Source organism: Neopsephotus bourkii, unplaced genomic scaffold (genome assembly GCF_033783945.1).
Source record: "Neopsephotus bourkii isolate Nb327-2 ecotype Australia unplaced genomic scaffold, CSIRO-AGI_Nbou_v1 NB_795, whole genome shotgun sequence".
NCBI lineage: Eukaryota > Metazoa > Chordata > Aves > Psittaciformes > Psittacidae > Neopsephotus > Neopsephotus bourkii.
Genome location: NW_026901291.1, coordinates 575,307 through 590,712, shown reverse-complemented (window position 1 = coordinate 590,712; position 15,406 = coordinate 575,307). Strand labels below are relative to the sequence as shown.

General features: G+C 44.9%; 1 protein-coding gene across 24 annotated transcripts in view; it reads left to right on the top strand.

Annotated features, from left to right (window-relative positions):
• The window catches only part of FBRSL1 (fibrosin like 1), a 537,101-nt gene that overhangs the window by 54,468 nt on the left and 467,227 nt on the right, over positions 1 to 15,406 (top strand). The gene's annotated exons all lie outside the window — the stretch shown is intronic.

Sequence of the window (15,406 nt, the reverse complement as noted above, 5' to 3'; positions counted from 1 at the left end):
CACTGCCAGGGATGGGGCAGCCACAGCTTCTCTGGGCACCCTGTGCCAGCGCCTCAGCACCCTCACAGGGAAGAGCTTGTGGAAGCCCAGGCTTCATTCCTTTATATACATCTTACACGGTGCTGCAGCAATTAAAGGAGGTTTGGTGTTAATAAGCTTGATGGGATTTTTCGTCCAGATGGCACGAATTTCTCTTAATAAATGTAATGAAAAGGTGCTCCTTGATGGCACAGTCCAGAAGCTACCCCAAGCATAAAGCTTTGTATCCCAGTGATGTGCTGGGGTTGAGACAGCAGCATTTATGCCATGTCCTTGGTGAAGAGCTTAAACAATTGTGTTACTAATTCCCTTTCTAGAAAGTGTGACTCTTCCAACATATTCATCCCCGCGTGTATGAGGGAGCAGCCTCGCACGCCGGGGAGTTGCAGCGAGCAGGCTGTCAGTTTGCGAGGCAGACAATTGAATCAAGGCACTAAAACATGCCACTCCAGAGCTGTTTAAATCATCGTAATGCGAATTATGAATTTATTACAATACATGTTACCTCAGGGGACAGCGAGGGAAGGGAGATCTGAAGGGGCTGTTTGTAAACATGTAAAACAATAAGCGTTTCCTGTGTTGCCACCACGACAAGGGAGCTTGCCTGCTGGAATATAAATGTGTGCAAAGGCAGCAGCTCACCTGGGGCCAGATGGCTCTTAGGGGGTCAGGGAACAGATACAATAAAAATACCCAAAACCCAATAGAAACCAATGAAACCTCCTCTGTAGGTAGGAAGGTCCTAGATTTTTATTTTTGAAGCCCAGACCCATTTGTTTTTCATCGCTGGCCAGCTCTGTCTCCCCTTTCCCACCTTTTCCTCCCCCGTTCCACTGTTTCTTCTCCCCTGCAAACACCCCCTGGAGTTGCTCATCTCAGGGTGTACCTGAGTTCCCACAAAGCTTTAGCAGATGGGTATTAGTGTGTTCAAGATGGAGCTAAAACAGAGTTGCTCTGAAGCCATGCGGTTGTGGGGTACACACATATGAGAGCAGTGCTTGTTCTGTGCCTGCAAACCAAGCAGTGCTGAATGCAAAGTCCTGGCTCATTTTCTCCCCAGCTATATGTAGATGGTCTAAGCTGATTGGGATGCTGCCAGCCTCTGGCACCGTACATCTGCTTCTGCTGCATGCGCTCCTGCACCATCAATTTAGTGCTGGTTTGCGTAAGGTTTGGAAACCTTGGTGAGCTTGAGCCCCTTGCTGTGCCTCTGGGCTTAGTTGCAAGTGTGTGAGGGGCAGCTCACACTGAAGGTCTCTTGTGAGTGCCTGGTTAGCCTGAACAGTGAATCTTTCTGCTGTGTTTCGGCTCTCCTTCTGCTGAGGCATGCATGTCATGCAGCAGGCATGAGAAGTGGAGTGAGTTTTGTTAAGAGATTTCCAGGAAAACATTGATAAGGCTTTCACTGGCCCAGTTCCTTCCCAATGAAAGGGATTTCTTGTGCTAGGTGAGCCAATTATTACGATTATGTGTTGTTACTATGATTGTGCGCTCTGATGTTTTCCACCATGCGGCTGGTGGATCCTGCAGTGAGCCCTGTGCCCTGCAAAAAGGGGCTTGGTCTGTGAATGTCATGGTATGCCGTTTGTGGGACACAAGTGCTGTGCTGTTGGAAGGCATAATGTGTCCTGTGCTCTGGACGAGCTGCCACACATAGAAGAGGCAGCTGACATTGGGAGACTGCAAATTCATCAGTGCTTCCTAATGGGGGAGAAAGGAAGCACAGACTTTTCAGGGAGCATCACAAACAGTACATGGACCCTCTGCTTTTCCCTAAACAGCATTTTTGAGTGCATATAGTGGTTGTTTTGGGGGTTTTATCTTTGTTTGTTAGCAGCAGTGCTGATCCTTGGTGTCTGACAGTGGTAGCTTCAGCTATGACCCCTCTCAGATGCTTTGGAGGGTGAGAAGATAAGCAGCTGCCTTCTCCACCTTTGGGTCTTCATTCCGTCGGTGGGCTATCTGCTCAAAAGGAGATGGGCATCCCCCAGTGGTGCAGAGTCCTACTAGTTGCTCCATGCAATTTATTGCAGAGCAGTGGTGGGATAATGAATTCTAGTCATTACTGGCGAGGAGAACATAATAAAGGAACTGGCAGCTTGCAGAGGGATAGCTCCGTATCCCATTACTCCTGCAGTCTGAGAAGCAGCATGCTTCAAGTGAGCTCTAAAGGGGATGGTGCTGATTGATGTGGAGGTAATGATTTATAAAGCGGAGAACCTAAACTTAGAGCAGGCTGCATTTGCCAACATGCTGGCTGTCCTTAAAGGACTCCTGAATATGCTGCATTGCAAGACTGCAGCAATTTGGCTGCAAGCTATATTTAGCCTATTTATTCTTTGTTGGTGTGTAATGTGCAGTTCAGTGGAAAACTTGGTCTCTCCAAAAAGGAGATTTGAACTGGAGTCAAGACAGGGAAAACACCATCTGTCTAGAAGACATTCTTAAGTGATTTGAAGGGGAAGGCTGTGTGTGGAAGATACATGTACATATTGCTTGGTGTGTTGCTTGGGTCTTTTTGGTTAGTTTGGGGATTTTTGTCTTCAGTGGTCTCCCGTCCTTTAGGTGCTAAAGTCTTTTAAAAATACAGATAGAAAACGCACCTTATAGTACAGCTTTTTAGACCAAATCTTTAGTGAGAAAATGAGATTTTCTTTCTACTTACAGTGAACTACTCCAGTGTTAGGGTAAGAATTAACTGTATGTTGAGGAGGAGGTTGTTCATGTTGCACAAGGATTAGCCCTGTTGTGGTAAGGAACATAAAAGAGCAACAAAAACTGTCTGTGTTTTCAAGTGCTTAAAGTCTGGATTAAAGGTTTGCAAACTGAATTGGTCATCGTAAGCAGGAGCAGGCTCTCTGGTGGCTCCCAGCAGTTCCTATGTGCAAGAAATATTAGTGCTCTGCTTTGCCAAGGAATGGGAAGTGCCTGTAGCTCAGGTGCTCCCCTGGGATTTGCTTTTAAGAGACCTAATCTGGCTGCATTGATCAGCCCCCAGCCAGTGAACTTGCTCTCCCTCTTTGAGCAAGGCTCAGTGCTGACCTTTAGGCCACAATGTGAGGCTTTGTTGTGGAATTCTTGATCCGGAAAGAGCTAAGTCCATGGTATTTTAGGTGAAGAAATTTGGGGAGAGGGTTTTTTCTTTTTGGAAGGCTTTTGGTTGATGAACTCTTTATATCAGTTGGGAAAAATGGACTGAAAAGATGACACTGTGTGAATGAAGAGAAGGTGGCATCTTTTCATGCATTAGCTCTAGAAATGAAAATATTTTGATGTTTAAGATGGAGAGGTGTTTAAGGCTTAGTTATTGTCAGATTCGTGATCATTATTTGACTAACTGGGGGATGCAGTTGTGCATAACTTGAGTGACCCATCGCATTAACTCCACTGGACATGGTCGTGAACAGCCTGCTCTGGCTGCCCCTGCTTTTGAGCAGGGTTGGGACTGGGTGGTCTCCAGAGGTCCCTCCTGTCCAACCTCTACACTTAGGTGATTAAAGTAGATACTTAGTGCTGGAAATTAGAGCCTGATCACCTTCCCAAATAGGTAATACAGAAGATGTTTGGATGTTGGCTACTAGGAAAAGATAAATTCTGATAGCTTCATTATGTTTGTATCTTCCGAGTTCATAAATTGTGCCTACTTAATGATACGTACGTATTAAAATACCTCTGTAAAATCACTGCACAAATAAGCTCTGGGTAGATCATACACTGAACAAAATTCCACCTATCCCTTACGAGGTTAAATAGGCAAAGAGTCTTTATGCAGATAACACTTTGTCAGATAACATTTTCTTAGTTTTAATAATGTTATATATGAAATATTGCTTTTTATGGCTGTGCAGTATCTTTTTATTCTGTTTCTTGGGTGTCTGTTCATCTGTCTCCATAATTATATTTTACTTCCTGGAATCATGCAATCCATCAATGTCGGGAAGGGCAGAGTGGTTAAGGGTTGCTCTGAGACTCATCAGGCAAATGCAATGCATTTCTAGCAGTTAAAATCGTACCCTTATTAAAAGTGAGGTATTCCTTACCCCTTCTTAACATCCATGATTTTAAAAAAAGCCCTCATAAAAAGGAAATCTCCCTTTCTTATCATGGTTTTATAAATTTAGAAATGAATTTAAAATGGCCCTTGGTGAATGTTTTTAAATGAATTGTTCTTTGGCTTTGATACAGCACACAAATATCAGAGTCTGGCTGTAATGATGTTTGATCACTGCCTGGCTGTTCTGCTCTGGAGACTTGCTGTGGGATAACTTAGGTTGTCCTTGGGGAATGCTACGGCAGCACTGACTGCTGTGTGCTGGGAAGTAATTGGCCCCTGAACTGCATGTGTGGGTAAGTGCTGCAGGAAATGCCTGTGTGCCTGAAGAGGTGAAAAGCACAAACCAGAGCATGGTGGATTTTTTTAAACAGCTGGAGTTGTCCATGGTGGCTGTTAAGGACAGCTTTAAAGACTGGAAAAAAGGGGAAAAGAATAATTCTGGAAAGATTTCTAAAGGGAAACGAACAAATAAATATATATAAAGAGTATGCACCTTAATTAATATATGCTTTAAAAGACTGAAGTAACCATTTCGAGGATTTCAAATGGAAAATGCAAGGGGATGGATTTTTGGGATGCACTTTGATGTTTCATGGCCTGTATCCACCTATGTCTTCTACCAAAGTGAATCCATATCCATACTGCCCTGGCAGGTGCTGGAAAAAGATGATTTGATTTGGTTTTGGTGTGAAAGATGCTTTTTGGAAGTCGCTGTCAATGTGATGCTGCTGTAGAAGCACAATCCATGCAGTGTTACAAGTACGTTACTGTGATTGTTAACCCACCCTGGAGGCGCGGGTGCCCGGTTTACCATGGAGCAGGCTACTGGGTCTTAGGAAGAAGTATAAAAAGAAGCAAGGTCCTGACCTCAGTTGGCACTTTAGAAAGTTGTGGTGATAAAGATGGACAGCAGGAATGCCGCAGTGCTGGTGTTTGTATAAGTCTGCTCTGATGAGCAGTAGTGCTTTTGGAGCCCATTTCAACATCCGTAATCTGGCTGAGGCTGTTTTACCCCAAGCGTTCAGTGTTTTGGGAGTCTGATGCATTTTATTCTGCTGAGGGAAAAACAAACCTGAATGTTTAATTTGTGTTGCAGTGGTGGCTTTTTCCTCCTCCTCATTTCATGCAGGGTGGTGAATATTGGGCAGGCAGGTGTTCTCTGGCTTTCCTTCAGCCTTTGCCATGCACAGGAATTCACATGTCAGACTGGATATCAGCATAAAGTGCGTATCTATAAATTATAGAGGCATGCTGATAAGTGGGAGAGGCTGCAGGTGCACTTCAGTGCTGGGTCTATTAAATCCTTGTAGCTGAGGGTTTTCTTCTCTTCCCTTTTCTTCCTCAGCAGTTAAGCATAAAGGCCTTGGGCTTTGCTTCCACCTCCTTGAATTCTTCAGAGTGCACATCACAGTGTCTTTAAACAGTGTGAGACGTGTCGGGGAACTGAAGGCATTAGCAGAGCTCTGGGATTTATTGGCAGATTGACAACCTGATAGGCACGCTCCCTTTCTTCTCTGTTTGTCACTCTTTGATACTTCCCTTTTCACCCTCCAAGGGGAGGGAGTCCCACCATAGCACTGGATGTCTTCAGCATTTCTACTCTGAAAAATGCTTTATCTTGGTTTAAGATTCTGATTTTCTGTAATGTCTGAAGTTCACCTTATCCTGAAAGGTGCATAATTTACCAGGCCTCTTGTGATAGCTTTGTGTCTTGCAGAGAAACTGAAATGGGAACTGAACTCATTAAAACTAAATGAGTTTAAAAAGGAAAAAGAAGTTTCTCCTTCATGGGAATGCTTGTAACTCATAGGAAAGTGAAGATGCTGCTGCCTTGTTGGTGTGAGGATAGAAACTGAGGTGGTATCTTGGGGAAACCGAGTACCTCTCACGATGAGTGTGGAGCAGTGCTTAATTTCAGGCTCAAAAGCCTGGAAGAGGTTGGTTACGTGGGTAAGACTGGGACTTAAATGCAGTTCTGACCTCTGATGTTTCACAGGTTACCTTAATCTCCCTGTGGCTCCTTTCCCAAGGTTTTCAACAGGAGTAACAAAATCTTCCTCTGCCACTTGAAGCTCTTCAGCCTTTTTCATTTAATAGGTATTTAAATCCAGGAGTGCTGCGTGCATTTTTTTACTGATTGCATCTGCACACTGTGCAGGGAGCCTCATAGAGGGCCAAAGGTTTCTTCCTTTAAACTGGGGCACATACCAATAGAAATAGTTTATTTTAACCTATGTGAGACAGCACAAGTCATTGACCCTTAGTCTCGGTTTACTCCTTCTCCAGCTATTGCCAGCCTTGATCTACTGCTGAGCCGAGCAGCGCCAGCCAGTATTGCTTACCCTGGATCCTCTGTGTGCAGCAGATAATGCCTCAAAGCTCCTTCCTCCTGTGCATTTAAAGTACACAGTGTATTAGGAGATTAAGTTACTTTGAACAGGAACAGCTCCCTGTATTGTAACTCAGGCTGTTTTTCACTTTGTTCCACTTAAGATATTGCCAAGACTCGCTGTGACTTTTTTCCCCATGAAGTAGTTTAAGAGCATGAAATTGTTTGGTGCTGGATAATACAGTAACCATGGGGCTATTGCTCTTATCTTTAATGTATTAGGCAGATGTAATTCTTTATGGCATTTGAAGTTCAGGTGAGTTGGTTACTGTGGGTTGATTGGATTTGGGGTTTTTTTGGTGGTGGGGGGGGAGTGTTATTTCTGCTGCTTCTTGTTTTGTAGAGCTTCTTTGCTGCCTGACTTTGTACTTCACCAGCCTGTCAGATGAGGAATGAATACATTTGGTAGAGGAGTTAGACTATTAATTCTGCAAGATGTTTTTAGAGATACTTCAAGATCTCAATTTGATAGGAAGAACTGGATGGAGAAGGAAACCATCTGATCACTTCAGATTGAGCAATTAACTACTTAACAGCTGGAAAAAAGCTTGCGAGTGATGTGATTCTGCACACCAGCAGCACTTAGCTATTCCATCCACAGTTCTAAAATGCTTTGAACAGGAGATTAGTATCTTGCTCATTTTGCAGATGAGCAAACAGAAGTACAGAGGGGAGATGAATAGGCTCAAGCAGCAGGTCAACAGCAGAGCCAAAAGAATGAATCCCAGCTGTCTAAATCTGATCTGTTAGAGCCGAGGCAGTGATGTTTCCCCAAGGGTTATTTCATCTGCAGTACTGACAGGGCTGAAATTGTCAAGGTTTGGGTTTGTTTTTATTTTAATTCTCTTCCCCCCCCCCCCTTTAATGTGTGTGTGTGTCTGAGAATGAGATTCCTGGTGGTGTTCAAGGCCAGGTTGGACAGAGCCTTGGGTGAAATGGTTTAGTGTGAGGTGTCCCTGCCCATGGCAGGGGGGTTGGAACTGGATGATCTTAAGGTCCTTTCCAACCCTGACTATCCTATGATTCTGTGAATCCAACGCTTTCCAAAGCCCTGAGGCCCCCTGGTTCAGGCTGGAATGCAGCGAGTCTAATCTTTGCAGTACCTATTGCATTGTTTACAATAGTAAATAGAAAAAGCAAAATGCTTCTTAGTTCATTGATCCTTGCGCTGTTACTGAGCCCCAGATCAGTATGCTGGGCACCTTTTCCATACCCTTGGTGATGTTTTGCAGCAGGTCTAGCAAGGGGAGTAGTGGGAACAGGGCTTTGTTGGTTTATAAATCATGGAGGCAGCCAGTTGTGCATCCTGCACAGTGCGGAAAGCCAGGAAACTTCTCTTCCTGGCTCTCCTGCTGCCTGTGCTTGGGCAGATCAGTTCAGTTTGCCCTGCCTCCATACTCCTGGGGCTCTGATCTCATGTAGCTCTTCCATGGCACTGATTCACCGTTAATCATGAAACTGCAGCTAATTTTGGGTTTGAGTTTGGCTTTGGGAGTTCATCCAGGCTCTGCTTCTCACTCAAGAAGTCTTGCTGTTCCCTGCGCTCTGTTGTTCTTTAGCTGGGTTTAAAATATATGCTGTTGCTGGCATTCGAATCCGTATCTGCTCCCAACATATGCTATTGGCACAATACCAACAGATGCTGTTGAGCTGTATCAAATCTTGAAGTGCAGCTATGTTCTGAAGTGTGACTGTGAAAATGGCACCGTAGGGTTCCTCCTGTGTGTCTTGGTGATTTGCACGTTAAGTTCTCTCTTAAGAAGTAGAAGATGTTGACTGTTTTCAACAGTCTCCACAAACTAAACCTGTTTGTTCTAAGGGGAGGTCTCAGCAGGGCTGGTGCATGTTTCCTGCTCCTGTCCTTGCTGTTGTCCTTGCTCACTGCTCCTGTCCTCCCACCCTCTCGCCGTCTCAGCTACATGGTGTGGAAGCTCTAGGGGCTGGGAAATGGGGTGTTTGTCAGTGCCATAGAGTTCAGACTGCTCTTGCAGGTTACATAGATTTCTGTTGAATAACAAAGTGGTCATGATCCATTTGAAACTGTCTTAAAAATGCAAAAATCCATTTGGGGGGAACAGAAATGTCAGCAATGTCAACAGTTACCATTGTCAGGAGAGGGGTTTTACTGAAGTAATAATGTGAATGAGCACTGAGTTAATATTACTCTTTCCCTTTTTCCATCCTTATTCTCCTTTTGTTTGAGATTAAATGATAATAAGCAAACTTACTGCACAACTGACTCTTTGCTTATTGTTCTTTCTCCTATGAAGTGCAGTGCCATTTGGCACATGGACAAGTAGGGAAGATTGATGGCTAACAAAGAGCACCATTCATTTTCCTCTACCAGATTTGGACAGAAAGCAAATGTTTTTAATCAAATCTATATGTTTCTAAGGAATATTGGCTGCTGAAAATTTTCCAGCAGCTGAATTTTCCCCCTTTTCTTGCCCTGTGAGAATTACATCCTGCCAGGCTAATGCATGGATGGGACAATATGGATGCTTTTTCTCTTGTGCATCATTTTCTTTGATGTTATTGAGAGAGCAGTAAGGTTAAGGGGATATTGGTGCCGAGGAGAGAGAAAAGTGGGAATGGTTATGTGCTTTAGTGCAAATAATCTTAAAATGTGAGAGTATAGTTCTTCTAATGGCCTCGCAATGAATCATGCAAGACAACTGTCTGAACAAAACACACAGTTGCTTTCAATGAAGCAACCAAAACATCAGTGGAAAGTTCGCCTGCAGTGGTTTTGCATTTCTCAGAGAGAAATGAATGATTTATGTATTGCCTCCACCATGCTATCTGCTCTCAATCATTAGGCAGTCATGGGGCAATACAGGAATTCAGGATCTGTTGGTCAAAAGGAACTTGGCCATGGTGCTCAGCTGGAGAGGGAGATTCAGCTCTTCCTAGGAGGGAGGAAGGGTTGAAGTGTGGTATGGAGCAGCATGGAGTGAACCTTAGACCTCCCTGCTCAGGGAGCTTGGGGGAAGTTCTGGGAAGTAGCTTGGTTTCTCATCAGCTGCACATCATAAGGAAGGAGGTGGTTAAGGAAGAGACGGTGTATGTTTTAGGGTTCAGGGAATATTGTCTCTGATGTTTATTACTGCAGGTGCTGGATAGATGCTGGCCTTGCTTAGCTGTGTTTCTTCACTAGGCACACATAATGAGAGGGGCTTTTGCTTTATGGAAAGATACACAAAGAAAAAAAGAAGAAGACTTGGCCATTTGGATATTAAATTCAGATGCCTTTAATAGCACCTATAAATTAATAGGATTTCATGTGCAGCTTTCAAGAGCATTGTAAAGAGGATGTGGGATGTGTAAAGGTAGAGTGGATTGTGTAGCGCTTTATAGCTGTGGAAAGAAAATGATTTTCATTTTGATTTTTTAAAACTATATTTTTCCCCTTTGAAGTGTAATAATGGAGTTAATTAGCTCTGAGCACCTGGATTTGCAGCTTTGAAAATGATCCTTTCATTGCAGTGGTAGTGAATTTTCTGGAAAGCTGCATCCACGTATACACAGCTTTGTCATGGCATATGCAGCCTTGTACAATGTGCATGTGGAGGCAGGGACTGTAGCTCAGAGGACTTGGAGAAGACCTCTGTTCTTTTAGTTTTGGAAAGTTCCTGCTGTTCTAAAACAGAGTGTCTCTGATAAGTCTCTGATGTCCTAGTTTCCACATTGGGAAGTTTTGGCAGTGCTTTCCCCTGCCAAATTCTCATCTGTGACTTGGGTAAATAGATGAAGATGATGATGATGCAGTGTGGGAGCACTGGTCCTGAAACTGCTGAATGATGAACAGACCCTCTGGGCAGCAGGGACATTTCCTTAGTGTTCACCCTGCAGCAAGAGCCCTGCTGCCTCCCTTCCAGAGGAGGACACTGATGTGACCTTGCTTCAGACAGTGCTAATTCAAATTGAGTTTACTATGTTCTGCATGTCTATACACCTCTTAAATGTCTTCACTCCTTAGCTCCTCTGGGTTGAGCACAGGGTTATGGACCCTTGAGGGTTCATCCCAGCTTGTCAAAGACCAAAATGCTGAAGTGCTAAAATTGCCCTCTCTTCTGCTTTGCTGTGGTGCTGGTAGGAGGCACAGCTTGGAGGTCTTGGGCCAGTGCTGGGGCTTGGAGCCAGAGTCCCCAAGGGGGGTGAGAGTATCTGGTGGCTGTGCCAGAGGGCAGGAGAGACAGCTCTGCTGCATGGCTTTTGGAGGAGCAATAAACCAACTGAGAGAAGGGAGTGACTGTGTTGACACAGAAAGTTTCCAACTGTTATATTTATATAACAGTTCAGAGCTGAAATTGCTCTTGAAGCAGGCAGATTTATATCCCTTCCAAGCCTTGCTGCATACTGTTCCCCTCTCCTTCCTGCCGCTATAAATCTGGATGCTCTTGTTGATATAAATATTCTTCTTTTAAAGAATTTTACTAAACTTTGTGGGCACTGAGTCAAGTCTCATGGGCTTTGCTCTGCACCGGGTGGTTAAGTTTTTCCTTTATCAGTCTTTAATTTGCTGCCTTTTAAATATTTCCCTGCTCCTTTTTTTATGTAATGAGAAAATGTCAAAAGAAAGTGTATTTCTGATATAGTGACATCTGGCATTTCTGTTGGGAAGAGAAAGCTTGCATTTCTCTGCATTTCTCTGCTTTTAGGATGGTTGGTAGAACAAGAGTGCCTCTGAAGAGAGCAGCGTGGCCAGGAAAAGGTTCAGGGTGGGAGTGTGCATATTCTTTTCTCCCTTAAAGCATGCTGGTGCAGCCTCTTAGCAGGACAAAAGTGAGAAGCAGTGGCAAAACTTGGAGGGTTTTATTTCTTCCCTCCTATGAATCTCCACAAAGGCTTTAATGAATCCAATGCCTGTGATGCTCCTCTGGGATACCCTGAGCCATTCTGTCCCCAGGAGGGTGCAGAGTCCTGGCTCCCTGGGTCTGACAGTGCTGTTCTGGGCTGGGGACAGCCCTGACCAGAGTCCCTTGGGTTAACCTGCGGGACTTCAGTTTGTGGAGGGACTTGATTTGATGTGTGTGAGATGAAAATGTGCAGATCATGCTGGGAAGAGAGGGCTCTTGGTGCCCAACAAACCCATGGGTAGGCTGGGGAACCAGCACGAAGCAGCAGTTGGGGCTGGGTGCCCACCCACCCTCTCCTGACTGGTGTTCATGATGGTTTTCATGTCTTAAATGTGTACTTAAGCAGCAGCACGGCTAAGAGAGCTGATGTGCAGCCAGTAGGAGTGAAGGGGAGGCTTTCCATTGTCTTCAGTGGGTTGTGGATTAAATCTCAGGAGAATAATAATATCATGGTTTACTTGGCAGTAACAATGCTAGCGGTGCTGTCTCACTGCAGACAATAAACTGCGCAAGTTATGGAGAACATGATAGCCCTCTCCCGAACAGGAGGGGAGTCACTCAGACGTAAAAGCAATCCATTTTGTGTATGATTTCTGTGGGGAGCTTTCAACAGGGTATTTTGACATATGGCTTCGATGTAGATGAAGTGCCAGACCTTAACTAGGTAAAGGTATAATTAAATTCTCAGTGAAGTCACTCAGAGTGAAGTATGGAACGGTTTTTGAACATTCCTGGGTAGGTACCTCTCTGCATGTTCGAGATACAGAGATCTGCCACTGAGGTGCTTGTTGCATGTGAGCTGCAGTAGCCAGGAATCATGAGCTTGCTGAAGTACACAGGGCTGGGCACCAGAAACCTTCTGTTAACATTCCCCCTTTACCAGTATTGCTCTGAAGCTGGTTAGTCAGGTCTGGGAAGGGATGTTCTGTTGTTTCATACAAACATCCTGCGCTTTTTCACCATTATGGGTGTGTTCCTGCTGATTAGAGCTGCTGTCATCAGAAATCTCTGAGTATCGGTTGAGGAAATGCTCTGGGTTTGATGCTGAGTTAATGAAGTGGACCCTCAAGCATTAGCATTCTTCCTGCAGAGGGATGGAGGCAGAGCAGCGCTTGTATATTCATAGAGGTTTAGTTTCCACCATAGCTTTCCTTCACCCATATGATGGGGGAAGCCTTCTTCCTGTGTTCATTGAATCTGCTTTTCCTTGTAAATCCCGGGTAGCTTGGTATAGGAGTCAGAGAAGTGAGGGGTGCAGGGGAAAGCAGCCCTTAAATAAAACATATCCCAGTTAACCAGGACAGTTCTGTGTGAGTAGCATGAGTAACAACTGCTTTTATTGCACACCACAGCATAGTTTTCCTGGCATCTTGTTTTGATATCACTGATCAAATGTATTTGATATAGCAAGAGGTTGAGTTTCTGATTGCTGACCTTTCCAGCACAGGCCAGCTGGCAGGGGAGACGGCAGACTGCCGCAGGTATGCCAGGGTTGCTGACGGAGTAATGCACAGCGGAGAGGTTTTGGGAGAGAAGGCAGGGAGTCAGGTCGTGTTTGCTTCACATCCTTTGACAGAATTCCATATCGATCCTTTGAAAGAAAGAGGAAAGGAAAAGAAAAATGAAACAAACCACAAGAAAACACTACTTGCTGCAGTGGGCTACAGCTGGCCTGTGCTTTCCTGGATGTTAGTGCAGCTCCCAAGGGAAAATGACTGGGGGAGAGTGAGCCTGGCTGAGCCAAAGGCTGTTCTGTGCCATGGAGGCAGGTTTTAACGTCAGCTCTTGTTCACTATAATTCGGTGTTAGTTCAGCAGTTTGAGGCAGGAGCAGGAATTCCCAAATTGTCTGTCTCCTAATGGTCCATTAGGCACCAGACTTCAGAGTACCCCCAGCAGCAAAGCACGTGCCATCACTGATGGAGCAATGCTTATAGCATGGCAGCGGGAGCTGCCTCAGCAGCCATTTCCTCCAACTCCGGAGGCAACTGGTGGCAGGAAGGTGAATACAAATACACATCATCCCAATGCTCGGATCGCTTGTTCTTCCTTCATGGGAGCAAGTCTCATATCCAGTAACACAGAATCTTTTGGGGAGCTCAAAGCAGTGGATGAATGAATCTCACTAAGCCCATAAAACTGTGTAAAGGGCACAATTTCTGTTATTTGAGCAGAACTGCTTGATGTATTTAGCCAGAAGAGTTCTTGCAAGGCAGCAGCAATCTTGGGCCTTCAACTTAACGCTGGTCTCTGCATGAGACATCAGCGTGTAGGTGGTTGTTACTGACTTACTTGACAGTATTTGTGGTCCTGTTTGGTTTCTTTCCTTTGTGGATGGCAATCTGAAATACATTGCTGCTTTTAAAAGGGGGGGGGGAGGGCAAAAGAAGACCATTATGTTGTGTGCTTATATAAAATAAGGTGAAGAAAACTGAACAGAGAATAAGCCAGTGTTTTTCAAGTGGAGGAGTGCAAATCCTCGAGGAGCCCAGTGGTCTGATCCTCAGAGGTAATTAGTAGGTAGCTCTATTAATTTTAATGGCATCTCTGAGCTGTTAAAGCCTGGCTATTGCCTCTATATTTTAAATATTATTAAATGCTACATACTCTTAAGTACTTCATTGCTCTCATTTAAGAGAAGTCAGCTTGTTCACTGGGTACCTCATTTAGAGTTACGTTTACTTTTAGTGCCTCTTGGAAAACGCGTGGACTCTTCTGGGAGGAAAGTTGCCATTAGGATAATTGTGCTCCTGTGCTGCTCACAGCTTCAGGGAAGTCCCCTCAGTCTGTACTTGGGAAGAAGCACCAGGTGATGAAGATGTGTGTTGATAATCCTTGGCTTTGAATATTTCTCCAAAAACAAAGCTGTGCCACAACAGTGGCTGAGTGATGGATGCTGGAAGTGTCACACAGTGCCACAAGAAGTCATTTGACACTGGAGCAGGGATGAGCGGCCCTGCCAAGTTTTCACAGCCTTTTATTTCTCTGGTTGGTAGGTGCAATTCTTGGGTGGCAGGGGCTGCTTTGAAAGGATCTCACGTGGCATTTCCAGAAGCTTTCACATGCTTTCCCTTGCTCCCCCAAAGCAGGAGCCTGGCATCTAAATGCAGCTTCTGAAACATGCTTAAAAAAACCCCAACCCAAAACCCAACCAAACCCAACAAAACAACCCCTCAAACCCTGGAAAATACAGTTGTTGTGAACACCTGCTTCTGTGCGGGGTTGTACCAGGCAGATGCAGAGGTCTGTGTGTGGGAAATGATGACTTGGTGCAAGAGGGGAGGATGGTGTGGGCACTGCACAGATGCGACCCTTGTCTGGGTTTGGGAGTGGAAGTGAGGAGCATTTAACTTTTCCCTGGTGTTCTGTGCCATGTGGGGTGAGATGGGTTACAGTGATTTCTTTGAGGAGGCCCTGGCAGCCTGTCACATCCCTGGTGCAACGTTAATTGCTTTTCAAGTGGAGGAGATGAAAACATTTTCTAGGCTTTTACTTACTTTACACCCAGTTTATTCTGGGTTGTGTTGTGAATGGGGCCATGCCCCAGAAATGGGCAAGCCTTCCATCTCACCCTACGTGCAGTGTGGTTTCCTTTGCCATGGGGTGTGAGGAGCTGGTTGGTGGATGCAGTTTTTTAGGGCATGGGGTAGTCCTGAGGGCTTCTGATGTGTTGTGGTTAAGAAGTGTTTGAGAGGGTTTCTGTGTTGAAGACAGACAGGCATGGCATGAGCAAATACCTTCTTGGGAGAGGGGGGGAATGAATTGCAGTGGCAGCCTGGGTGGTGCCCAGAAATCTCTTGCAGATTGCTCCAGTGCTGATCCTTCTGTACTTGTTTCAGGGATAAAATATGTCCTGCAGCTTCTCCCTCTGGTACTGATGTCCTTCCATAGCTCCCTTTTACTGGAATGTGTGTAAAGTGTTTCAGAACTTGCCTGTTCTTTCTGTATTGAAGTATTGGAAAGACGGTAGTAAGACTGAGGCCACTGCCATTTCCAAGCAACCTTACTTGGCTGGCACTGAAACTGATTGCTGCTTGCAGTTTCCTGCCTTTACAAATGGCTGTTA